Genomic DNA, 27,857 nt, shown 5'->3' on the forward strand with positions numbered 1-27,857 from the left:
TTTCTTGATTATATGCGAAACAAAGGGCGGATTATCCATGCCTCCCCTTTTTAGACCATGTAGGGTAGCTTCCTGACACAGCCATGGCATTTGTAAACCGTCATGGCACTAGTGGGAGTGTAGCAGTGAGGACAACCAGAGGTCACACTTGTCGCCACCTTGATTTTGGCGGGTTTTGGCCGGCTTCTTTACTGCAAACTATTTTTTTCAGCAAGGTCTTTATGACCTGTATCTTGTGCCAACATCCTGTCTCATCCTGTAACTTAGAATGCCTTAACCCGCTGGGAATGCTGCCCAGTAGGTCTGACCCTCATTTTACCCAGCCCCTATTCAAGATGGAGTTACTCTGGTTCAAACCCCTCTGACATTCCTGCCTACGTCATTTGTGCTGTTATTGTCAACTACATTTCACCCCTATATGTTATAGTTTTAACAACATAATTATATACGTTTTATACTATTGCTTGGATACTATTCCTTTAACCTGAATAACTTCCTCTAGTTATTCTTTTGAAGTGAGTCTGCTAGCAACAAATTCTCTCTCTCTCTCCTTCTCTCTCTCTGTGTGTGTATGTGTGTGTGTTTTGTATTGTTTTTGTTGGGACTCAGAAAATACACAAAAGTAAAGTGCTTTGGTAGGCTAAGCGCTGTGCATTAAGGATAATTGGAAAGCTTTAGAAGTTTCTTCAGAAGCAGGGTCTCTCTGACCTTTTCCCTTGTTCTTCACTGCTTCCCCCACCTAACTCAGAGAAGGGCTCTCTCTCTGAAGTCCTCTTATCTGACAGAGAGGAATTTTTTCCAAAGGAAACATAATTTCCTTGCCTTCAATCTTCTTTCTGAAACCTCATTAACCAGGGAAGGTTAATCACTGAAGAAGAAGCTAAAAGTCATCATCACGTATGCCTGAACAGACTTTTCATGTATTCTTCTGATGGTTATTACATGACGTACTTTATTTGCATAATAAGACAATCTTTTTTTGCAGTACAGTTCCACCACTCACCTCCCCATTACTTGTGGCTATATCCCCCAGATCCGTCAAGTACTTTGTCCCAGGCTATTATCTATTCCTCAAGAACATTCATCTCCCCTAAGAATTATTTTCTATTTGTGTAAAATTGTCTGCATCCCTCACTTCCCTCTCACCTATGAAGAAGATATTTAAATATCAACCATCTGGCCCTTCACTGAATTTTATATTTTGTATGACTCCTGTTCACTTGCACATTAATAAATTTGTATGCCTCTGTTTCCTATTAATCTGGCTATTGTTAATTTACTTCAGCAGACTCAATTTTGGAAACTTCAGAATTAATCTTTGAACTTCCCTGCAATTTCAATTTGCTAATGTCTTTATTTTACCGTCATTTTTTAAAGACAGTTGTGATGGATGTGATTCTTTGATGACATTTTTTTTCTTTCAGCACTTTTTTTTTTTTTTGAGACGGAGTTTCTCTCTGTCGCCCAGGCTGGAGTGCAGTGGCAGGATCTCGGCTCACTGCAAGCTCCACCTCCCTGGTTCATGCCATTCTCCTGCCTCAGCCTACCGAGTAGCTGGGACTACAGGCACCAGCCACCACGCCCGGCTAATTTTTTGTATTTTTAGTAGAGACGGGGTTTCAACCTGTTAGGCAGGATGGTCTCGATCTCCTGACCTCATGATCCGCCCGCCTCAGCCTCCCAAAGCACTGGGATTACAGGCCTGAAACACCTCGCCCAGCCAGCACTTTGCATATGACATTTCAATGCATTATTTTATATATATACATGCTATAATATATATTTTATATTATATATTTACACATCATATATATTTTGTATATACACAAATATATATTTGTATATATAATATTATATACAAATCACATGGTGAAATATAATTTCCAATGTTGGAGAATTTAAAGGTGGGGCCTGGTGGGACATAAGTAGATCATTGGGGCAGATTTCTCATCAATGGTTTATCACCATTCCCTTGATGCTGTCCTCATGATAGTGAATGATTTCTGGTGAGATCTGGCAGTTTAAAGATGTGTGGCACCCTCCCCCTCTCTCTTTCTTACTCCAGCTCTTGCCATGTAATGTGTCTGTTCCCACTTCACATTCCACCAGGAGAAAAAGCTCCTTGAGGCCTCCCCAGAAGCTGTGCACATGCCAGTGCCATGTTTCTTGTACAATCAGCAGAACCGTGAGCCAATTCCATTTAATCAACTTTTCTTTATAAACTACCCAGTTTTAGTTTTAGGCATTTCTTTATAGAAACACAAGAGCAGCTTAATGATAGATAGATAGATAGATAGATAGATAGATAGATAGATAGATACCTACATACATACATATATACATACATAGACAGATATATATAGCTATAAATATCTTCTGATGGAAAGCCAACTTTTAATTTTATCAAAATCCCCTTATACATGGTGATATATTTTTAAATTTTGGCTTTGACATTGGCTTCTATGATGTTTCTCTGTGTGGATCTCTTTGCTTTTATGTTACATAAAATATGTTTAAATTTCTGGACATGTAGATTAATATTTTTCATCAAATGTGGAGATTTTTGAATATGTAGGTTAATTTTTTTATGAAATTTGAAAAGTTTTTGGCCATTAGTTTTTCAAATATTTTTCTGCTTTTCTCTCTTTCCTTTTCTTTTGATATTCCATGATACATACCTTGGTGTGCTTCATGATGCTTCACATTTATCTAAGGTTCTCTTGATTGCTATCCATTCCTTTCATTTAATGTTCTTTGGATTAGATAATCTTTATCAATCTATCTTCATGTACATTGTCCTCTTCAATTATTATACTTTTTAATTTTATAATTTGTATTATTTTAAAAAATATTTTATTTTATTGTTAGTCTCTTTGATTAGCATGGTATTCTTTAGTTCTTTAAATATGTTTATACTGGTTTTCTTGAAGTCTCAATCAAATCTGCTATCTTGGCTCTCTTACAGGACGTTACTATTGCCTGCTTTTCTTTTCCTGTTTGTGGGACAACTTTTCTGTTTCTTTGCATACATTTTACATTTTATTTTTAAATGAGATATTTTAGTTAATATATGGTAACACCTCTGGATATTGATCTCATCCATTCCCAGGCTTCATTTTTTAGTGATTGCTTATTTGTTTAGTGACTTGGCTACATTATTTTAGCGAAGTTGGCTTTTTCCTCTGTGAAGCTTCTAATATTGCTCTCCAAAGGATTAAGTCATAGGTATGTGTACAATTATGGTAGAATGACAGTGGTTTCTGAGAACCCTCTTTCACTGTCTCTTTACTTTGTCTCTCTGTTAAGCTGTTCACCTTGTTTGGTATTACATACAACTATGAGGTTCTACTAATTTCTGGCCGATTGTTCTGTAATTTTTGATAATACCCTGAGATACAATTTGCTCCACAGTGTGATTCAATCAAATTTGGGCCTCTTTGTGATTGTACTTTTTGATGCCCATTTTTTATATTTGTTCAGACCTGAGGAGGACTATTCCAAGCTGTGTCTTTCCCTGGTTCTCTGTTAAACTTGCTGGCCTGTGGGTTACAAATTTTCTTCCACAGGAAAATCAGGTTCATCTTGGAGAAATTTTTGCCTGTGGCTGTCATTAATTTTAATTGGCGGATTTTGCAGTACTCTGTCCAGGATAATTGGGAGGCAATAAAGAAAACCAGAAAACACACTACTGCACCATTCCTCAAGACACAAAATAGAACTACTCTATTTTGCCTGGGACCAAACTCTTTGTATCATTAAAAATATATATATATTTTATAGGCATAATACCTTAGATGGATAGTTTTGTTTTCTATACACAAATGACTTTATTTCAGTTTATTTGGCATCTACTAAATAGCAGATCTTATAGTCTTCTGTAGATCTTATTTTTGCTCATTTTTGTATACTTTTTTTTAGTAATTTAAAGATTTTCTCTTTTTTTCCCCAAAAGTTTTACTATTATGTGCATAAAAGTAGTTTATTTGTGTTTATGTTTTTGGAATTTATTGTGATTTCTTGAATTTCTGTGCCAATGTTTTTTTATGAGGCTTACACACAACTATTTAACTATTTCATCTGTTAATTATGAACATCTTTTGGATTGGCAATTCATGATTTAAGTCTTTTAACTTAAAATTTTTCATATGGACCCTTCTGTTTTTTCTCTCACTTTTTCTCTCTGATATGTAGTTTGTATTTTCTAATGACTTATTTACCTTTTCATTAATCCTCTCTTCTTTTTAATTATTTATTCATTTATTAAATTCTTAAGTTCATATATATACATATATGTGGATAGATGGATATATATATATATATATATATATATATATATATATATACATTTAGTTTGAAAATATCCATATAACACTTTTTATGAATCCCAATTACCTGGTAAAATTTAACTATTTTATCTATCTTTCCTTTATTTAAATATAATTTTAAAAGTTTTTTTACAATCCTCTCTATTACTGATAATGTGTCTTTATGTATGTTGTCCTCTTTATGTCTATTTTTTAACAATTTCCTTGAGTATTGCTTCTACATATTTATTAAGCAACTTGAATTAAAAATTTAAGTCAAGGCAGAGAATGTGAGGATTCTGTAGGAAGTCCAGGGTATGATTCAAGATGTTTTGCTGCTTGGCTATATCACTTGGAAAATCCGATGGTCTTAAAGGTAAATTATGACCCTTTATCATTAAAGAAATATGTGAGCAGAGCTGTCCCATCATGATCTAAGCATTTTCAGATGCACTTCAAGAAATTGTATCATCATCCTTTTGTACCTTAAGGCCTTCCCTGGTGTACAGATGCTTGCTCTGCCATAAGCAGAAGCAATCCAGAAGTGTGAGTGAGTTCACTTTCCTGGCGGCAACCATCAATCAAGGGTGGTTGTCAATGGAAAAATGCCTCAGGCTCCCTATTGTTTTCTGGGACAATTCTGAGGCACATCACATAAATGTACCCCTTATTGGTATTGTTCCCTTCCCTGTTTTACTTTTCCCATTTCCTCATATGTATTTTCTCACACTACTTTCCAAATAAACTGAATGCTTCCAAGTCTCTGGCTCAACATCCACTTTTGGAGTAACACAAACAAAGAGCACAAATAACACAATAAATAATGTAAAAAATATTCCCTGACCAATAGTAAGTTGAGGGAACTCCTCGCTACAGATGAGTTTAGCTTTAGATCCTTCAATTTTGCTGTTGAGGGTCGTTGAAACAGAAAATGTGGATGCAAACTATGAAAATGACCTTGACTGATAAGAGGTGTAACAAAAATTTTAGACTGTCATTATGTCTCTTACCTCTCCAGCCACAATTTAAAGTTTTAGCCCTATGCATTTCTTAAAGGCCCACTACACTGAGGCTCTATACTTATCTCCTCCAAATTTCATTTCTACACTCTGTATTAAGTTTATCTTAGAGGCTGGGCATGGTGGCTCATGCCTGTAACCCCAGCTCTTTGGGATGCCAAGGTAGGCAGATCACCTGAGGTCAGGAGTTCAAGACCAGCCTGGCCAACATGGCGAAACCCCATTACTACTAAAAATACAAAAATTAACCAGGAGCGGTGGCATGTGTCTGTAGTCCCAGCTACTTGGGAGGCTGAGGCAGAAGGATCATTTGAACCCAGGAGGTGGAAGTTGCAGTAAGCCGAGATTGCACCACTGCACTCCAGCTTGGGTGACAGGGAGAGACTCTCTGTCAAAAAATAAATAAATAAATAAATAAATAAATAAATAACAATTTATCTTAGAGCTGGAGATTTTAATATCATTTGGTATTTTACCTACTCTCTGATTCTTGATTTTAAATTTATGTCCTCAAGGGTCAGAATTAACTATTGGTTTTACTTCTAGTTGTGCCTGTATTTTGTTTTATATCACCATATTTTTTCTTCTTATTCCTCCCCCTTCACTCTCTCCTCAGCCTCTTTAAACAAAACAATTCTTTTACCCATGGGTAACCAAGAGTAATAATGTAATTTTTTAAATTTTTCTTATCATCATAAATTTATAAGTACACACTAATAAATAAGTGCATATATGCATGTTTCTCCACATATAATTTTTCCAGTATTTTGTTAAAATTGTATCGTATTCTATGTACTATTTTGCATCTTCTCTCTCAGCAATGACATATGGAGATCTAATATAAGTAAATTCACTTCCCTAATTATTTTTTCTATGATTGCATAGTATGTCATGATGTAGATATATCATGAATTATACAATAAAATACCAATTGATTAACATATGTTTTCTTTCATATGCATCTTAATGGAATTGAGTTAGCCCATACCATATATTTTTTGTGAAAATTAAAAAGATCTCCCTTCGGTGTTGAATTGAAATATATACACATGCATACGTGTGTGTGTGTGTGTGTGTGTGTGTTATATTCTGACACATTGGTGCTTCTACTTCTATAGGATAGATCCCCAGATATAGTATTAATATTACTGAGTTGAGAAGTTTATATATTTCAAATTTTAATAGAGATCGTCAGATTATTTTTTACAAAAGGCTGTAACAATTCATATTTACAGCCACAATATAAGAACGTCTTCACTTTCCAAGCATTGCTGTCAGAAGTAAAATAACAAAGAATTTAACACAACATCAAATCTATCATTACTGACACTACAAGGTAGAAAGGATGAAGCAAAGAGTAGACAAATAATGTGAAACGAGTATTCCTTCATATATAATTATTTCCATATAGTCAATGATGGACAACTTAGCATATGTAATATAAATACTAATGAGCATTTAAATAAAAGGAAAGGTGACAAGAAACAATGTAATAATACTTTAGAAGTAAAACTATTAACTTAATATAGTAAAACATACAATGGATAGAACAGTGCATGTGAGAAGTTAAATACATTCTGTTATATTGAGGTGAAGAATTAAAGGAGTAAATATAAACCATTTTAGACATTCTGTTTTAATAGGGAAATACAAATGCCTCAGGTAGGAAAATATTTTGTATTTACATTTTTAAATGATAGAGAAATATGTGTATGTTTATGAATGATAAGAAAGATAACCATTAAGAACACGAAAAAGCACACTTTTGCAATGAAATACACAAGGAAAAAATCATAAAATTAAAAGCTATATTGATCAAAGCCATAAAATAAGAATCTAATGAAAAAATGAGGAAATAATAAAGTAAAATGAATAATGCATGTATTGTAAGATAAAATAATTTCAAGTTTATTGGTAATAATTCTAAATGTGAAACATGGGACTTCTCTATTACATATAAATCTTTAGAGATTGAGTTAAATGGAAAAATCTCAAAAAAGTTTCTAAAAATAAAGTTATAAATAAAAGGTTGAGAGGGGAGCCAAGATGGCCAACAAGATGCAGCTTAGAGGAACATCTCTCACTGAGATACCAGAATATTGGAAAGACTAGCACACTCCAAGCAGATCTTCAGAGGGAAGGCATTGAGAGTGGATAGAGGGAAGATGCAGACACTGGGTTGAAGGGGAAGCTGGAAACCCTGTATAGGGCTACCAAGCATCATTCCTCATTCCTGCTCCCCAGTGCCTCCTGGGGAAGGGGTGACTTGAACAGGTGAGGAGTGGCCCACTCTTTCCATGGACCTCTAGAATCCTAGGTGCAGGTGATCTCATGACCCACATGAACACTTGAGTTGGCAGGAAGAGCTGCTTACAGAGGTGGTAGAGGCAGGACTCCAGCCTCAGTGGAGTTGAAGGTTTTGCATGGGAATGGCTGTGGTGGAGCATGGCCAGGGATGTCCATCTCCCGAGGTTCACCATGCTCTTGTATGTGGGTTTTGCCTTAAGGTAACTGTTGGACCTGGACTCAGCAAGGTGGCCTTGCCCGTGGAATGGAGCCAGTCTGATCTGAGTGCTCTCTTTCATGCTGGTTTCTCCTGGAGCCCCAGCCTGGCTATGCCCACAGACGGTGCAGCCTTGGCTGCCCAATCAGGTTGGTTCCCAGGGGCCTTCATAATACCTCCTTCAACAGCAGACCATACTTAATCATCGAAGATCTCCAGCAGACTGGCCATCACTGACGTTCACCCACCTACCTGGATCCACCCCATAATGCAGCCTCCCCTTGCCACTTTAATGGTATACACTTGCTCAAGGCCACCCCCACCACATTGCTGGTACAAGCTGTGGACAGACCTTGCCTCCCTTCTAGCACCAATGTGTGTCTATGAGTGCACCCCACACCACCACATCACTGCTGGCATAAGCACATCTTGCTGCCCCACCCCTGCCAATGGCCCACCTATGATAACTCACAGGCACCTGGCTGCAACCCCACCACTGGCGTGGGTGTGTGCACGAATGCTGGCATGCTGTCCCCATTGGCATGCCTCCCTTGCCAGTGCTCAGGCACCTTGCCATGCTGCCACAACCAGTGCAAATGCATGCACAGATGCTGCTGCCCCACTTCTACTGGTGCACTGACCCAGCTGACACCTGTGCCCCACCAAACCTCCACTGTTGCTGGCATGCATGAGCAAGCACAGATCTTAATGCCACTGCCAAAACTAAGAGCTTTGGCTGACACACCCCATCAGAGTGTTATTGACAGAGAACCAGGAACACATCAGTCCTTCCAGCACAGCAGGTTCTTAGTCATTCCTGACTTTCCACAGGGTCAGTGGACCATGTTGTACAGGCCCAACAGTCTATTTCTGGAGACCTGGGGGAGCAAAGAGGGGTCTTCTCTTGAGAGGTTCCTCTCCTTGGTGTCCATATATACTTGTGACAGTTACTATAGTATCTTCCCCATGAAAGGCTGTCACAAGAGACTACAGGATAAAAGTTGCTGATGTATGCAGCTTGGCAGGCATCAGAATACAAGGAAATAGGCCCCTTGTAGGAGGGAGGGATCTTTTTGGTTAGGGTTAGGAAGTTCTCTTCTTTTAGCCTGACACAGACTTTAAACCAAATGGACTCATAAGGTGAGGACTTAGGGTCATAACATATATAAGGCTGGTCGTTTCCCAGGTCACAGACTGAGTAGGTCATCTGATTGTGAATACAGGTTCCTTGGTGGGTCCCTGTACATTCATAGTAAGTGTGATATAACAGGGTTCTAGTTACTGTGCTCTCCGACCACGTGGTGTGAGTGCAGTGGGGGCACCCTTCTATGGGGCCATCCCCAGACACAGGTAAAGGGAGTGCCCTGATGGGGAGGAGTAGGAACAAAGTAAAGAGTAGCATCTTTATACCCAGCAGGGACAAAAGGAGTCTTTACCCGGGGGAGGAGGCTGAGCAAAGCGACAGAATAAATAGTAAAACAATTAGTATTATCAGGAAGGCTATTGGACTTAAGGTTTCCAACCACATTACTTTACTCCAGGTTCAGCCATGTGTGGACTAGTCAGCTTCGAGGATGACTAGAGCAGGGCTGTTGCCTCCTCAAGCTTCAGCCATGTATAGACTGGTCAGCTTCCTGACTGACCAGAGCAGGGCTGTTGTTGTCCTCAGTGGCAACTCACTCCCGTCGCAGGATCAGCCGGCTCGGATGGTCTGGGTCCTGCTGGCTGGTCCACTTGTCCTGGATTTCTGGTTTTAACCAACTGTGATGGATCCAAGGCACAATTCCTGCAACTTTAACAGTAGAGGGAGTGGACAAGATTACAGTACGGAGCCCATATTGTTTGGTGGGGAAGGACCATGGGCAGGACGTGATCCCATCTCAGATGGGTTTCTTGGCAATATTTCTTTAGTAGCTGTTTGATTCTCTGGTTCATGCTCTCCACTTTTCCTGAGCTCTGCGATCGATAGGCAGTGTGTAATTTCCACTTTATTTTTAACAGCCGCATTCGTTCCTGAACTATCTCGGCTACAAATGTCAGTCCATTGTCTGATCCCAAAGTCAGGGGCAATCCAAATCTGAGGATAATGTCTCTTAACAGCACTTTAGTCACCTTTCGTGCTTTCTCTGTTCGGGTGGGGAGAGCCTTGACCCATCCCTAGAAGGTGAAAATGAGCAGCAGCAGGTATTGATAGTCCCCCACTTGGGGCAACTTGGTGAAGTCCATAAGCAGGTTTTTACAGGGTGCCGCCCCTATTTCCTGAATCCCGGGGGCCTGGTGGGCCTCTGTCGTGGGTTGTTCTGGGCACAAGTTAGGTATTGTTTGCAAACGGCTTGGGTGATGGCAGTGAGCCGTGGCACATAGAAGTGGCATCCCAGTAGTGTTTCTAATGCCATTTTCCCCATGTGAGTTCCTTGGTGGAATTGCCTTATGAATTTAGGGGGGCCAGCATTTCAGGAATGGCTAGTCTCCCATCAGAGAATTTCCACCATCCTCCCTCAATATATTTTCCAGATTCTTGGGCAAACCAGGCCTTCTCACTTGGAGAGTAACTTGGAGTCTCCGGGAGGGGAGGCTCCAGAAGGAGGGGCACAACCAGGGCTTCCTTTCTAGAGCGTGCAGTAGTCATTGCTTCCAGTCTTGCTTCCCTGTCTTTTCGTTTCTCTTGGCCTCTAGTGTCCTTGACCTCTGGTGCCCTCTACAGTGCATAATAGCTACCTTCTTCAGGGCCCACACAGCTTCTAAGAGCTGTAGAATTTCCTCTTTGTACTTTATTTATTTTCCTTCAGCAATTAAAAGTCCTCTCTCCTTATATATAGCTCCATGTACATGCAATGTGGCAAAGGCACACTTGGAGTCAGTATAAATGTTAACCCTTTTTTCTCTCACTAACAAAGAGCTCTCGTTAGGGCTATTAGCTCTGCCTTCTGGGTCAACATTTCAGTGGGCAGGGGCTGGGCCTCCACCACTGAGTCCACTGTTACCACCACATACCCTGCCCATTGGACCCCTTCCAATATGAAACTGCTTCGATCTGTGAAGTATTCAACATCTCGGTCTCCAAGGGGGCAATCTGTGAGATCTCCCCGACTTGAGAATACCTCATCTACTGTTTCCACACAGTGATGAAGGGGAGCTCCCATTTCAATGGGGAACAAGGTGGCCGGGTTAAGGGTGTTTACTGTTTCCAAAGTTATGTGGGGATTTTCGCATAGGAGTCCCTGATACCGAGTCATTCTCGGATTTGATAGCCAATGTTGCCCTCGCTGGTCCATTAGAGTTATAACCGAGTGCAGATAGTCAATTGTTGTCCTAAAGTCAATTTGTCAGCATCTTGCATTAGCAGGGCAGTGGCAGCTAGTGCCCTAAGGCAGGGGGGCCATCCCCAAGCTACGAAGTCCAGCTGTTTGGATAAGTAGGCTACCAGGCGGTGCCAAGATCCTAGGACTTGAGTCAGGACCCCTATAGCCATTCCCTTTAGTTCATGAACATACAGGAAAAAGGCTTAGTTATATCTGGCAGTCCTAAGGCCGGGGCCTGAGTTAGAGCCTCCTTGATCTGTTTAAATGCCTTTTCTTGGTCAGTTTCCCAGAGGAGGGGCTCAGTTTTCTGCCTTTTGTGGCTTCATATAAGGGCTTAGCCATAAGTAAGAAGTTTGGGATCCAGATATGACAGAACCCTGCTGCCCCCCAAAATTCTATTACATGGCGCCGAGTGGTTGGGGTTGGGAGTGCACAAACAGCCTGTTTTCATTCATTGCTGAATGAGTCATTCATTCCCCTTGACTCACTATGAAGCCCACATATTTAACCCTTTCCTGGCAAATTGGGCTTTCTTCCTGGATACTTTATAACCAGCTTTCCATAGGAAGTGGAGGAGGTCTTGGGTTCGTTGCTAACAGTCCTCAGGGGTTGGGGCTGCTAAAAGGAGATCGTCTACATAGTTGAGCAAGGCACAGTTATTATTTGGCGGGGTGTAGGCCTTGAGTTCTGGGGCCAGCGCTTCCCCAAAAATTGTGGGAGAGTTTTTGAATCCTTGTGGGAGCCTAGTCCAGGTGAGCTGCTCCCCTGTGCCCGTGACTGAATCATCTCATCGAAATGCAAAGAGGGGCTGACTACTTGGTGCTAGGCAAGGAAACAAAAAGGCATCTTTTAAGTCTAGGCAAGTAAACCAAGCAGCATTTGCAGGAATGAGTCCCATTAAAGTATACGTGTTTGGTACCACTGGGTAGATGGTCACTATAGCCTGGTTTACAGCATGCAAGTTCTGCACCAGTCTGTATTCATTAGTCCCTGGTTTCCGCACTGGCAAAAACGGAGTGTTCATGGTGACCAGCATTGCGCCAAGATCCTATGTTCCAACAGCCGCTTCAAATGCCCTTGAATGCCCTGTACGGCTTCTTGGAAAAGTGGGTATTGACAAACCCGAACCGGAATTTCCCCCGGTTTTAGTTCTACTGTCACTGGTGCCTGGTTCCAGCCACTCCAGGGGGCTTATCTTCAGCCCACACTCCAGGAATTTTACTAGGCAACCCATACAGCTCATCTAGCTCTGGCTTTAGCAATCCTTCTGCGCACAGTCTCCATTCCTCCGCCTGTGGGACGGTAAGGGTTAACACCATTGCTTCTGGGTGGGGCAGGCTTAAAGTCATATTCCCCTGCGGCCTGAAAGCAATCCGGGCTTGCAGTTTTCGAGTAAGCCTCTTCCTAGCAGGGGAACTGGGCAATTCGGGAGGTATAGGAATTCGTGCTGGACCTCTAGTCCCCTTATGATGCATCTCTGGGGCCAGCAGAACGGCCTTTTCTCTGGGACCCCTGTAGTCCCAAAGATAGTCATATAATTTTTGGATAGTGGCCCCATAGGCCGTGTCACTGCCGAGTGTTCAGCCCCAGTGTCTACCATAAAGTCCATCAGTTGGCCCCCTACTTCCGCCATGAGCATGGGTTCCTAGCAGCCTAAGGAGATGGAGCCCAGTCTTGCCTAATCTTCATACCCTTCAGTTCCTGTCAGCCCGATAAGGTCAGTGTCTGGCTCTCTGAATGTGGCCTCCTTTGGCTAGCAGTCTTCTAGCCCTGTGGCCTTCGTCCTTTCCATCATTGCCCTCTGGACATTCATTCTTCCAGTGTCCCTTCCTCTTGCACCGCACACACTGGTCCCTATCTAGTCTTGCCCGATTCTGAGGTCTTTTGCCGATTTGACACCTTCCTTGTCTGCGCCCATGTCCACTTCCTCTCGCGATACTCACTCTCCTCTCCGTGAGTGCTGCTGCCAGCAAATCAGCTTTCTTCCTAAGTCTCCGATCAGCTTCCCTTTTTGCCTCCTGGTAGCGGTTAACCTACACTGTTGTGGCTACTTCCAAAAGCTGGCATTCATGCCTGCAAAACCTTCCAGCTTTTGTAGTTTCCGCCTAATGTCTCCCTGGACTTGTCCTACAGATGCCGCGTTCACCATGCCTTGGTTCTCATTAGCCTCGGGGTCAAATGGTGTGTATAGCCAGAATGTCTCACAGAGTCTCTCATAAAACTGGCTAGGGCTTTCATCTGCTCTCTGAAGCACCTCCAAAATTTTTCCCATATTGAGTGCCTTTTTCCTGCCTTCTCTCAAACCTTGCAGGAGTGCATCTCAGTACCTCTGGCTAGGGCTTTCATCTGCTATCTGAAGCACCTCCGAAATCTTTCCCATATTGAGTGCCTTTGTCCTGCCTTCTCTCAAACCTTGTAGGAGTGCCTCTCGGTACCTCTGCAGTTGCTATAGTTGGGCTGCCTCATTTGGGTCCCAGTGTGGGTCTGCTTCTAGGAACTGGTCCTGAGTGTATATCTGGACATTAAGGGTGCCTTGTTTTCTAGCCAGTGGAGGGGTGCTTGGGTCAGCCTCCGAAGCTCCTCGGTATTTAACAGCGTCAGGAGGAGCTGCTTGCAATCTGGCCAGGTTGGATTACGTGTTTGAGAAATAGGCTGCATTAGATCTATGAGGGCCTGGGGCTTCTCTGTGTAGGAGGGAATATGGTGCTTCCAGTTAAGGCGGTCAGTGGTTGAGAAAGGCTGGTAGAGGAAGGTCCGTTGCCCTCCTTGTACCTGGCCCTGTTCATCATAATAGATGGATCCTCGAATTTCCCAGAGGGGCATTTGTAAGGCTTGGGAGCGGCCAGACTGGAGGAGGCCTGCTTGGTCATTTTGACTTCCCTCCCTGCATTTCTGAGGCAGTAGTTCGGACTCATCCCTTTGGGGTGAAGCCTCGGACTTACCACCATCTGAGCTTAACTCCTCAGGGGCCAGCCTCAGTAAAGGGGGGTAGATTGGAGTGTAAGGAGAAAGAATCTCTGTCTCCTCTGGTAGTTCCTGTAGAACTGGTTTCTCCCGACTCTCTTGTGGCTTTTTATTTCTCTCCAAAGCTCCCAGCAAAGTTGATCCTTCTTTCAACATAGGCTCGGCTTGGGCTACGAGCGTTTTGCAATTCACTGCCAGGCAGGGCTGCAGTCACACAGGTCGAGTTTGAATTATATTTAGCCATGAGTCAATATATGGAAATTGGTCTGGATGCCCTGGCTGTCCTCTCACCACAGTCACCACCTTAAATACACGGCCAATTCTTTCCCTATCTATAGTTCCTTCAGCCGTCCATTCGACGCTAAAAGAGGGCCATTCTACTTTACAGAGAGTTCTCAACCTCTGGGGGTTAACTTGATCCCATAGTCCTCTTATAACCTTTCTTAAAGTTCTCTAACATACATTCTAACAGGGTGGGTTTCGAAGACTTCCCTCCCATTTCCTCCCAGTTAGGGTGCAATTCACTCCCTCTCGCTTTCGCTTCATATCGATTAGACCGTCCCTCTCGCGGGAGTATTTCAGACGCTGCTTAGCATTGGAGGCTCCGTTTTAACCCCCACAATTACTAGATTGTGGGCCACCTCCCTAAGACATATGTGGATCACCACTAGTCCCGGTCGGTCCCACAATTCACTCGGAGTGTACAGTCTATGCTAAGAGACCTGCGGCCTCACACATGTCACTCCCCACATTGGTTCCTTTTGGAACCACCGCTTTCACACGCATTCACATACTTCCCTGCTCCCAGTTCCTCTTCGCTAGTTGGGGTGTAGGTTTCATCCGACTCTGTAGGCCACTCTTGTGTCCCGGGTCAAACTACTCAGTACACCCCGGGTGCAAGTTTCATCCGACTTTGCGAGTCACTCTCGCACCCTAGGTCAGAATACTCAAGGCACCCCCGGGAGGTGATCAGGCTCCCCTTCTGTCCTTATGGGACTAGTCCTGCCTTGGGCCCCAAACCTTACCGTGGTCCTGTAGCTCACTGTCCCTGGAATCATCCTGAAGCCCCTTACGTTCCATTGTGCTGACTGGGAGGGGCACCAGGTCACAGGAGAACCAATCCCTTCTCCAGGTTAAGTTCCCACGATGGCACCTGAGGTCATAGGTCTCCCCCGGCTTGGGGCCCCAGACCCACAGGCAGAGGAGACAGCAAACCTGTTGTCTCCAACTCCTGGCTGGCTCACCAAAATGTCGCGGGAATCAGGAGACCGGAAAGACCAATAGGGTGGAACAGGAGGATTTTATTTAGGTGCACCGGCTCAGCAGGTTTGCACCCAAAAGGCTGAGCCCCAGACAAATACAGAGCTTGACTTTTATACATGCATCTGTGGTGTGAAATGCAGCATTGCGAAAGCGGGTAGAAAAAAGACAGTTTAACAAACACTGACAGGCTCATAACTCAGGCTTTCATGTGACTCTTGCTATGCGGGCCATGTGGCTGTTATCTCGGCTTGCTCAAGATGCTTGCACAATCTTATCTCATGTCCTTCTCAATGGCGCCCAGATGGCTGCAATCGAAGCTTGCTCAAGCATTTCTCGTGACCTCCATGGTGCTACAGACACTAGTTACAGAAAACAGGAATGTATAAACTCATAAAAACTTGCAGAGCAGGGTACAAGGGCATGGAGTGGGGAGGGATTAAAGGGGTAAGCTGCTCATAACAAAGAAAAGGAAGAAAATTTGTTTTTTCCCTTTTTAACTTCTGCTTCAGTGCTAACAAGAGCAAAGACATGGAATCAACCTAAATGCCCAACAGTGGTAGACTGGATAAAGAAAATGTGGTATATGTACACTATGGAATACTACATAGCCATAAAAAGACTGAGATCACGTCCTTTGCAACAACATGGATGGAGCTGAGGCCACTATCCTAAGTGAACTAATGCAAGATTGAAAACCAAATACTGCATGTTCTTATTTACAAGTGGGAGCTAAACTTTGAGTATACATGGACAAAAAGAAGGAAACTATAGAAATCAGGGGCTACTTGAGGGTGGAGGGTGGCTGGTGGGTGAGGATTGAAAAACTACCTATCAGGTACTATGTATATTACCTGGGTGACGAAATAATCTGTTCATCAGACCTCCACAATGTACAATTTCTTTGTGTAAAAAAACCTGCACATGTATTTCTGAACCTAAAAGAATAGTGAAAAGAGTAAAATACATTTTAAAAGAAATTTGAAAATAAATGTCATAAATTACTACCCAAAAATGAAGAGAAAAAGAAAGCACAAGTGAAAATATTTATCTTAGACATCAGATATTACATTATAATAAAAGGAGCCATTTTTGTTAAATCATAAGTTGACAATTATAAGTCAGGTAGGGCTGCCATTTCTGGTTGTACATAGTGTTCACTACATAAGTTACTGGCTGCAAACATATACGGGGATTGACATCCAGCTCATGCTGGAGTACAGAGTGCTTTGTCCTATGTTATTATGAATCTTAATCAATCCATAAAGATATGTGACTGCAACGCTATGTAAACTAGTGGGGACATATTTTTTCTAACTCTTTCACATGTCTGGTGTACCCCAAACATCATAGAAAATAAATGTAAAACACAACTACAACCTTAATTTAGATATATTTATGTTTTTCTCTATCCATGCAATATTTGGTGAAAATATCAATCATATACGTGGCAATAAATAATGTATGTCTATTTGAAAATATACATATATGTATATTTGAAAGTAATATATATAATATATAACTGAAAATTATAAAATCCTTACAATATATGATAATAATCCAACACAATTAGAAAACAATAATAAAATAGCAATAATAAAAAGTGTAAACAAAAAACATTAACTGTGTGGATATCTGAAACATCCTTATAAAATTTCAATAAAAGGGAATGTCAAAAGTGAAATATAAAAATATATGCAGCATGAATTGATAAAAACACCTTATATCCAAACTTATGAAATATAATTCTCAAAGAAAAAATTAAAACTTTATTTTAATTACAAGAAGAAACCAAAAAAATAAGAGTTTGCTACTCTCGAGAAATTAGAAAAAAATGACAAAATTAACCAAAAGAAAGAAAAAGGAATTAGTTAACATAACAAACATTAAGTTAATAAAACAGTAAATAGATAAATAAATATAATGAATTGGATGTATATGTGGAAATAATTTTCTCTTTTTTATCGTTTCGTAAAATAGATAAATTATTTATGAGGAAAAAAGAGCTAAAATAGCTGATTATATAAATGAGAAAAGGCGAGAATCATAACTAGTAATTTAACATTTTTAAGAATTTGATATATGCAGATCTATGAAAATAAATTTGGACACCTTTAACAAAAGAATGATTTCCTAGAAAAATATCAATTGTTAAAGTTAACTTTAAAAATACTTAAATTCAGCAATTGCCACAGCACAGATTAGAAAGTTGATTTATAATTTTCTATTGAAAAGGGAGCCATTAAAAGATGTATCTTTTCTATCTACTCTAGAACTGATACTAAAAGATGTATCAGTTCCATCTAATCTTTAAAACGATAGGTTATTGAAATGTTTATTATATTATGAGATGGTAGAAAATGACGAGTAATTCTCTACTATAGTGTATGTGGTCACAATAACTTTAATACTAAAAATTTAATATAGTACAGAAATAAAACTATAGGCCAATTTCACTTATCAATATAGATGTAAACTTTTTAAACTACATAGTAGATGTAATCCAGCAATATAATGCTGAGTCTCAGAAACTGATACCCCCAAAGTAATATGATGCTTTGACATGCTGAAGCAGAAGTTGCAAGGTCTCTCTGACCTTCCATACCTGTACGCACCACCCATCTTCCATCACTCCCAAAGCACAGGATAAAGTTAGTCTCCGAAGTTCTATTTTCTGCCTATAGTCCAGATTTCCAAAGAAGAAAACAATTCTGGTCTGTTCTCCGAGTTTCATTAACTGAACTCATATCACAGGAAGAAAAACTGAAGGCTGTCAAAACACCTGCTCAGACTTTCTTCATAAACCATTGCTTGTTGTATGGGCCCAACAGAGCTTCTGCCAGGTTATTGTATTTTCTTCAAGTCCATTGGATTTTCCTGAAAAAATAAATTGCTGCCCTCTGAAAATCATCCATACTTCCCCATCTTCCTTTTCCCTAAGAAGAATGGCATATAAGCATCTGTATGCCATTGGGTGATAGGGTAATCACTCCGTGATTCCCCTCTTCTGCCATGTACACTAATACACTTTAAGTCTTCTCTCCTATTAGTCTACCTTTTCTCAGTTGATTCTCAGTGAACTTTTAGAGGGTGAAGGGGGAATTTTCCATTTGACCCTACAAGTAGAATGTATTTGAGGAATATAAGGGTGATTCAATATTAGATGGTAGCTACTAATCAGCAAAACACATTTTAAAATTTCAGAATAGACTTTGTCTCAAGAATTTGGCTCTAAAAATCAAAAGAGTACTGACCTTCAGACTATTTTCTCTATCATTGACTTTAGAATCTCTATCTTAAAATCATTGCTGATCAATAACTTTTTATTCTTGGCTCTACCTGCACTCTCCCTAAGGGTAATGAATGTTGCTCATTTCATATGTGAAAAAAAGAAAAAAATAATATGAAAGAAGAGTATCATCTTAAAATGTCCAGATTCTTTTTGTTTGTTTGTTTGTTTTTGAGACAGGGTCTCACTCTGTTGCCCAGGCTGGAGTGCAGCGGCATGATCTCAGCTCACTGCAACCTTCGCCAGGTTCAAGTGATTCTCCTGCCTCAGCCTCCTGAGCAGCTGGGAGTACAGGTGCACACCACCACACTTGCCTAATTTTTGTATTTTTACAAAATACAAAGAGATTGGGTTTCACCATGTTGCCCAGGCTGGACTTGAACTCCTGACCTCAAATGATCCACCCGCCTCAGCCTCCCAAAGTGCTGGGATTACAGGCATGAGCCACCATGCCTGGTCCCAAAACCTGCAGATTCTATCCTGCTACACAGCCTTATTTTTGGAGAAACTATTAGAAGTTATTTAGTACATCCAATTCTCAATTATCTATTCACATGGTAGAGACTGATAACTTGGTCAATAAGAATTTATATAACTCTAGATAAAATTTTCACAGGGAATTTTTTTTTTTTTTAGATGGAATCTCACTCTGTCGCCCAGGCTGGAGTGCAATGGCACAGTCTCAGCTCATTGCAACCTCCGCCTCCCAGGCTCAAGGAATTCTCCTGCCTCAGTCCCCCGAGTAGCTGGGATTACAAGTGCCTGCCACCACTCCTGGCTAATTCTTGTATTTTTGGTAGAGATGGGGTTTCACCATGTTGGACAGGCTGGTCTCGAACCCCTGACCTCATGATCTGCCTGCCTTGGCCTCCCAAAGTGCTGGGATTATAGGCGTGAGCCAACATGCCAAGCCTTACAGAGAAATTTTAACTGAAATTTGATCTAATAAAAGTTTGACATCACGTTAAATTTTTGATATGTGATGCATAAATTTAAATGAAATCAATGGCTTCTGGCAAACACAAATCTTTCTTTCACTACAGGTTTGTTTTATATCTTCTAGCACTCCATATTGGCCCGGGCGCGGTGGCTCATGACTGTAATCTCAGCACTTTGGGTGGCTGATGCGGGTGGATCACAAGGTCGGGAGATCAAGACCATCCTGGCTAACACAGTGAAACCCCGTCTCTACTAAACATACAAAAAAATTAGCCAGGCATGGTGGCATGTGCCTGTAGTCCCAGCTACTCGGGAGGCTGAGGCAGTAGAATCCCTTGAACCTGGGAGGTGGAGGTTGCAGTGAGTGGAGATTGTGTCACTGCACTCCAGCCTGGGTGACAGAGCGAGACTCCGTCTCAAAAAAACGAAAAAAAAAAAAAAGGCACTCCATATTAATGAAATAAAACACCATAGATTTTCTTTTGTCTGGTTCTTATGTTCAACATAATAATTTGAAAGCTTATCTAGGTTGTTTGTATATATAAATATTTTGTTATATTGTTGAAAATTACTTTATCGTGTGACTATACCCATATTCACTGATGTATTCACCTATTCCTGTATATTGCAGTTGTTTATATTTTTAGCTACTATGAAATATTTGTTATGAGTAGTTATTTTAGTCTTTTGATGATATATATTTTCATTTATTTTAATTAAAAGTGGAATTACTGGGCAATATAGTAGGTGGATACTTAACTTTATACAAAGCTGATACACATTCTACAAATAAGTTGTAGCATTGTGCATTTCCAGAAGTAATATGTGAAATTAGTAGCTCCACATTCTTGTTATCACTTCAGATTATAAATCTTATTAAATTTAGCCTTTTTAGTTTGTGTGTAGTAGTATAAAATTATGGCTGTTTGTTGCATTTTTGTGATGAACAATCAAGCTAAACAACTTTCATATCTTTCAACAATTTTCTCCATTTTTTTATTGCCTAGGCTTCTTAGAAAGTTATAATGTTTTGTTTTACATTTTAGATACCAGGTTTCTTTATCTAATATACAATTTTGAAATATTTCCTTTGGTTCAAGGTTTATTTTTTCCATGCAGAAAGTCAATTTATTCTTCATCATTTGGTAAAAATTTTAGGCTTTTCTCATTTAATGTGTGTGGATCTTTTGTCAAAAATTAGGTGACCACATTTTCTGCATTCAGATATGATATCAAACTATAAGCTAATAATAAAACTTAAGCCCCTCAACCATATCAATGGACCCCTCTTCTTGGTCAATTGCATTCCAAAGTCAACCTGAAAAACCAGTTCAGGCCATGATGAGTAGGGGGAGTCAGACATGCCTCAGTGTGCCCTCCTCCCTTTTGGAATTCAGTACATCTGACCAGCATTAACATCAACACAGAGACTGATAGAACAGACTCTTTAAGTCTGGTAACAAACATTTACTATTTATTATTACTGGTGTCTACTATCTGGAGGCTTCATCTGCATGATAAAACCTTGGTCCCCATAATGACTTATCATAACCCAGACACTCTTTTCTATTGATTCCAGGTCTTTAGATAATATCTCCTTCAACCAATTGCCAATCAGAAAATATTTGAATCCACCTATGACCTGAAAGCCCCTGCTTCCAGTTGTCCCACCTTTCCAGACCAAACCAATGTATGTCTTACATGCATTGATTGATGTCTTATGTCTCTCCAAAATGTATAAAACCAAGCTGTAGCCTGGCCACCTTGGGCACATGTTCTTACGGTCTCCTGAAGGCTGTGGCATAAGCCATTGTTCACTCACATTTGGCTCAAAATAAATATCTTCAAATATTTTACAGAGTTTGACTCTTTTTGTCAACAAAGCCCTAGAAGTAATTTTAAAAAGCAACTACCTGAGTTATTGAGAGTGAAAAGAGGCAGAAAGACTCATATAGGGGATGTACCATGGATGAGGGCAGATAGAGAACTCAGTTCATGCCTCCAGGGCCTAGGGCTAATTACATCTATAGTGTTCCACTGTGAAGGGAAGATGTGAATCTGAGGAATCCTAAGAGAATGGAAGAATTTTGGTAGAAAAAGAGCCACAAAGGGCATCCCTAAACATGGTTTACTCATATCTCTATTAAAGCAATTGAAACATTAACGTGCAGACCAGACTCTAATAAACCTAAATAAAGACATAAAAACAGAAATTTGAAGGGAGTTGGAAGTACTGGATAAGAATTCATATGTGAAACTAATGAAGCAAATAAAAAAAGCCAACCTGCTAAAACAAGAAACAGAATATTCGTTAGAGAAACATAATTAAAAAATAAAAATAATAATGGCAATAAATAAATCCAGAAACTAGACAATTTAACATCTGCAATATCATATTACCCAATATATGAAGAACCAAGAAAACAGCACACTGTCTTAAAGAAAATAAAATCACAGCTTGGGCAACATAGTGAGATCCTGTCTCCACAAAATAAAATAATAAGTTAGCTAGGCACAGTGGCACACACATGTATTCCCAGCTACTCAGGAGGCTCAGGTAGGAGGATTGCTTGAGCCCAGGAGGTCAAGGCTACAGTGGCTGCAGTAAGCTATGGTTGAGCCACTATTCTCCAGCCTACTTGACAGAGCGAGACCGTGTCCCAAAACGAAACAAACAGAAAAAAATCACAGTGAATTCTGACCTTAAGATGAACAACGTATTAAAAGTAACAGACAAGGATTTAAAAATGTCTATTAAGACTATCCTTAGTGAAGCAAAACAAAATATTTTTTGACATATAAAAACCTTAGCAAAAAACTAGTCTTAGCAGAGCAATCACTTGAAATAAAAAAATAGTTATAAGTTGGTATACTAATAGAGAAGAGAAAAGAGAATTCCATAAAATGCTCAATTAAAACAAGAGAAGCCAGAAAATAAATGAAAAATTAAATAAATACATAAATGGGCAATAAATAGAAAACATATAGATAATTCAACTATATCAATAATTACTTTAAATGTTAAAGGTCTAAATGCACCAATTAAAGAACAGAAAATGTCAGATTTAATAAAGAAAAAATGACCAGCATATATATTGCCTACAAGAAATCCACTTTAAATATGAAAACAGATAAATTGAAAGTTAAAAAATTGAGAAAGATAAACAATGCTGAATTAGTCACAGGAAATATGGAGTAGTTATAATAACAAAGCAGGCTTCAGTGCATAGAAAATTATCAGCGATAATGTGGGGCATTACATAAACAGAGCAATCTTCCAAGAAGACATGATAATCCTCACTGTGTATGCACCTAAGAAAAATATGTCAAAACACATAAGATCAAACTGGTAGAACTGCAAGTTGAAATAGAAAAAATCATTATTGTATGTGGAGACACAAACACAAAATTAGTGGAACACAGAAATAGACACTTCTTTGATCAAAACAACACTGTAGTTACTTTGATTTAGTTGATATTTAAATAGCATACATCTGGTAAGTATGGTACATATTATTTCTAAGTACACGTGTTTTATTTTATTAGTATAGATCATATACTGGCAATGAAACAAGGATCAATAAATGTAAAAAGATTAAAATCTGAAAGTCTATTATTTTGTCGAAATGAAATAAATTAGAAATGAATTATAATATAAAAAGAAAAATTGCAATTATTTGAAAATTAAAGAAGACAATTTTAAATAATCTCTGGGTGAAAAAACAAATCAAACATAAATTAGGAAGTATTTTGAAATGACAAAATCATAATAAAATGTATTTAAAATTTGTGGAATGCAACTAAAACAGCACTTATTAGGAATTTTCTAGCTTTAAATGCCTATATAAGAAAAGAATAATAATAAAAGTATTAAAAACCAGTGATCTAAACTTCCACCTTGAAAAATTGGAAAAGAATCACAAATTAAACAACAAACAAAAGAATATTAAAAAAGGGCATAGATCGATGAACTAGAAAACAAGCAAAAGCAATACAGAAAACCAATGAAACCAAAAGATGGTTCCTTTAAAAATGAATTAAATTTATAAATCCTCAATATCAGAAAATATTGATTTTCCTGTTATTTTCTCTCTAGGTGAAACTTTATGTCCTATTTTCCTTTCACTTCACTGTAATCCCTTGGGTAAGTGAGTAAGGGTGCAAGAAAGATACTGGCTTTAAAAAACTTAAAATATAAAATATTTCAGAAATATTATGCTCGTTGAACTAGTATTTGCTTGTTTAAGTATAGAAAATGATACATACCAAAAAGTTAATTTTAGTAACCGTGGCAGGAGAGCATTGGAAGTTAGAGAAGATACATCTCTTTATGTTTTCAATGGCTATAACAAGCATGCAGTACTTTTGTAGTTTAAAAGTATAAAATTAAATACATATATGCATATGTTCTAATTTTATAGTTTAATTAGTTAACATTAAACATAATAATTAGATATTAAGGAAGCTTCAGCTATGAAGATTAAAATGTTAAAGATTAATGATCATATGAAAAAATATCTGAGTGAAAACTATAATGTGGAAGTCATCAAAACAAATAGACAATAAATTTTTATGCTATTTTCTTAAAATACTTTTTATCTGTGACTCTCAGATTTAAAAAAAGCAGGAAATAGTCATTTGAATTTTAGCACAGTTAACCTAAAATTTCTCTTGGGATAAATTGTAAATGAACTGTGGCTGTTTTAACTATAAATAAAACAAAGGACATTTATAAATCTAAGTTTTTTTCTAATTAAATGACAATAGAAGATATAGTAAAAAGATAAATTATAAAATACTATATTAGTAGGACAAACCAGGTTTTGTTAAAATAGATATAAATATTTATCAAATATCATAAGCTAAAAAAGGAATGATTATATTAAAACTGGAGAAAACTAGTATATATAAAATGTTGATTAATATTTTTAAGAAAAAAAAGTTGCATAATTTCTCTGACTTTTCCCTTTTTAGACTCCAACTTGTATCAGCTAGAATACATAGCTGACCCTCATCCAGTTGAAATTGTTTGCTAAGCATGAGAGCATATTGCATCTTTGAAGGTTGAATTTTTGTTTCTGCAAGGAAACACAACTTTTAGTTTGACATTCTTATTCTAAAAACACAATTTATTCAATAACAATATCAAGGTTGATAATTTAACCACCATACTTTTTTTTACTACATAGTTTTTTTTTGCTTTACAAGCATTGAAGTATTTTACAAACATTAAGTATGGTAAAAACAAACACCCAGTATATAACCTACTTTTTATATTGTCTTTTGGAGAATTTTTATGCATGGCTGGAAAGGTTGCAATTCTTCATGTATATATTTGGTGAAGTTTGGTACGCATTTGTATTTTTACCCAATAGCAAATACAGGGATATTTCATTGTTCCAAGGATCTTCAAATGGCATTCAAGTTTAGAACTATATAATTTAAAAATATTGTTATTCAGTGTGCAGGAATGACTGAATAATATATAATGTTAATGCTATGGAAAGTTAAATATTTATGGAACCATTGATGTCTATATTTTCCTCACTTACCAATGTATTCAGCATGGTCTCAGGGAAGTTTCAGTTAGGCAACAGGGTTCTAGTTTTAAGACATTGAGGTTAAGTTTTCTTAATGAAAAGAAACGTCATAAGAGTAGAAGCATACACACAGAACTATCTAAGTTAGGAAACATCTGTACTATTTTGTGTTTCTGCTATATTTTATGTATAATTGCTTAAAATTCACCTATGAGAAAGGTATATGTTAGAACAATAAAGTGCATCTCAGGTAACCATTTCAAACTTACAAAATATGAAGACATTTTTCTAGAAGGAAAGTGTTTAAAGTCTTGTCAATCCAATTCTTACAAAACTAGAAAATTATAGTAAGCATCTTTTTTTGTTGTTTGTTTGTTTGTTTGTTTTTTGAGACAGAGTCTCACTTTGTTGCCCAGGCTGGAGGGCAGTGGCGAGATCTCGGCTCACTGCAACTTCCTCCACCTGGGTTTCTGGGTTTAAGTGATTCTCCTGCCTCAGCCTCCCCAAGTAGCTGGGACTATAGGCGCACACCACCGTGCCTGGCTAATTTTTGTATTTTTAGTAGGCACGGGGTTTTGCCATGTTGGCTAGGCTGGTCTCAAAATCCTGACCTCAGGTGATCTGCCCACCTCGGCCTCCCAAAGTGCTGGGATTATAGGCATTAGCCACCATGCCCAGCCAAGCTTCTTCTATAAAAACTTTTCTTGGCAGTATTATTTTTGCCTTATCAATATAAGGAACCCTGCCATTTAAATAAACATAAAAATAAATGAAGTCAAGAAAAATATAAATGTATTAATGGCCTTATTATTTTTAGTTCAAATAACTTTATCTAAGTGCTTTCTTACACTAACATACACATTTATACACGTACACTGTATTAGTCCATTCTCACATTACTATAAAGTAATACCTGAGACTGGGTAATTTATTTTAAGAAAAGAGGTTTAATTGGCTCATGATTCTGCAGGCTGTACAGGAAGTATAGTGGTTTCTGCTTCTAGGGAGGCCTCAGGAAGCCTCCAATTATGGCAGAAGGCAAAGGGGCAGCAAGGCATCGCATGGCCACAGCAACAAGAGAGAGAGCGGGAAGTGGAGAGGTACTACACACTTTTCAACAACCAGATCTCGTGAGAACTCACTATCATAAGAACAGCACCAAGGGGGTGGTGCTAAACCTCTCATAAGGAACAGCTCTATGATCCAATCACTTCCCACCAAGCCCTACCTCCAACATTGAGGATTACAATTCAACCTGAGATTTAGGAGGGGACACAGATCCAAACCATATCATATACACTGGTATAGTTTACATAGACACATTAACCCTACTCTGCAAATGACTTGAAGATAATGGCATCAGTGAATCTTTACATCTATACACTCTATTTCTATATACATTACAGGGAAGTATTCTCCCCTACAAAACAGTGATCAGTTTACTGATAAATGACTCCTATAACTATTAAATTGATTATTAATTAAAATTTTAAAAGCACTTCATATTTTCCAGATAATTCTCTAGGATTTCCCTTTCATATTCTTCTATATCATGTTGGCAGTAGTCTTTCATTCATGTTTAACCTCTCTAGGAACAATTTAAAAAACCTCCAAAAACTAATATTTTAAGATTATTTCAAATCACATATGCATAGAAACAGTCTTATCTCTTTGAGTAATTTTTTCTTCTATTAGGAAATGTTGTCTTTTTTTAAAAGTGATAAGTTCTGGATATTTTATATTATATATAGTTTAATAAGGGTCTGGTGATGTTATATATCAAATTCATCAAAAAAGAAATCTAAAAGCCTAACTTCTTAATATATTTTCCTCTCAATGTTTCATTTTTCTTTTTTATAATCTCTCCTTTTACACATCAGATCTCACCCTTTTTCACCTTTTTCACATGGCTTTTTATGTCTTTATGTTAATAGAGTTATTGGATTATGCAAATTGTGAATGTATGCCAACTAATATTAAATATGTGATTGAAACTCTCTTTGAATAGACTAAGTTTTCACCAACAAAATATATCATAACTATTTTATCCACTGAGATCCAATAGCATATTGTTAAAATATATAGACATTTATTATTGTCTATTTACTCAGCTTTATTATCAGTATATTTTGAATGAAAACTGTTCTCCATGGTGAAAGAAATTTTATCTGCCTTGCCCTCTATCAAATTCTCAGAACAGAGAACACTCGTGTAATCTGTTGACATGAAAGGACAAAAGAGTAGAGAAAATAGATTGAAAAGTTCAATGAGTAGCAAAAAATATGCTTACCACTCTAAAGTAGCCCATTCTTATACTGCTATGAAGAAACATCTGAGACTGGGTAATTTATAAAGAAAAGAAGTTTAATTGACTCACAGTTTTGCTGGCTGGGGAAGCCTCAGGAAACTTACAATCATGGTGGAAGACACATCCTCACAGGGTGGCAGGAGAGAGTATGAGTGTTGAGTGAAGGGGAAAGCCCCTTAAAAAATTATAAGATCTCATGAGAACTCACTCACCATCATGAAAACAGCATGGGGGTAACCACCCCCATGATTGAATTATCTCCACATGGTCCTGCCCTTGACATATGAGGTTTATGACACTTCAAGGTGAGATTTGGGTGGGGAAACAGAGCCAAACCATATCACTCTGCCCCTAGCCCCTCCCAAATCTCATGTCCTCACATTTGAAAACATAATCATGCCCTTCCAATAGTCCCCCCAAATCTTAATC

The sequence above is a fragment of the Pongo abelii genome, chromosome X (genome assembly GCF_028885655.2).
Source record: "Pongo abelii isolate AG06213 chromosome X, NHGRI_mPonAbe1-v2.0_pri, whole genome shotgun sequence".
Classification (NCBI taxonomy): domain Eukaryota; kingdom Metazoa; phylum Chordata; class Mammalia; order Primates; family Hominidae; genus Pongo; species Pongo abelii.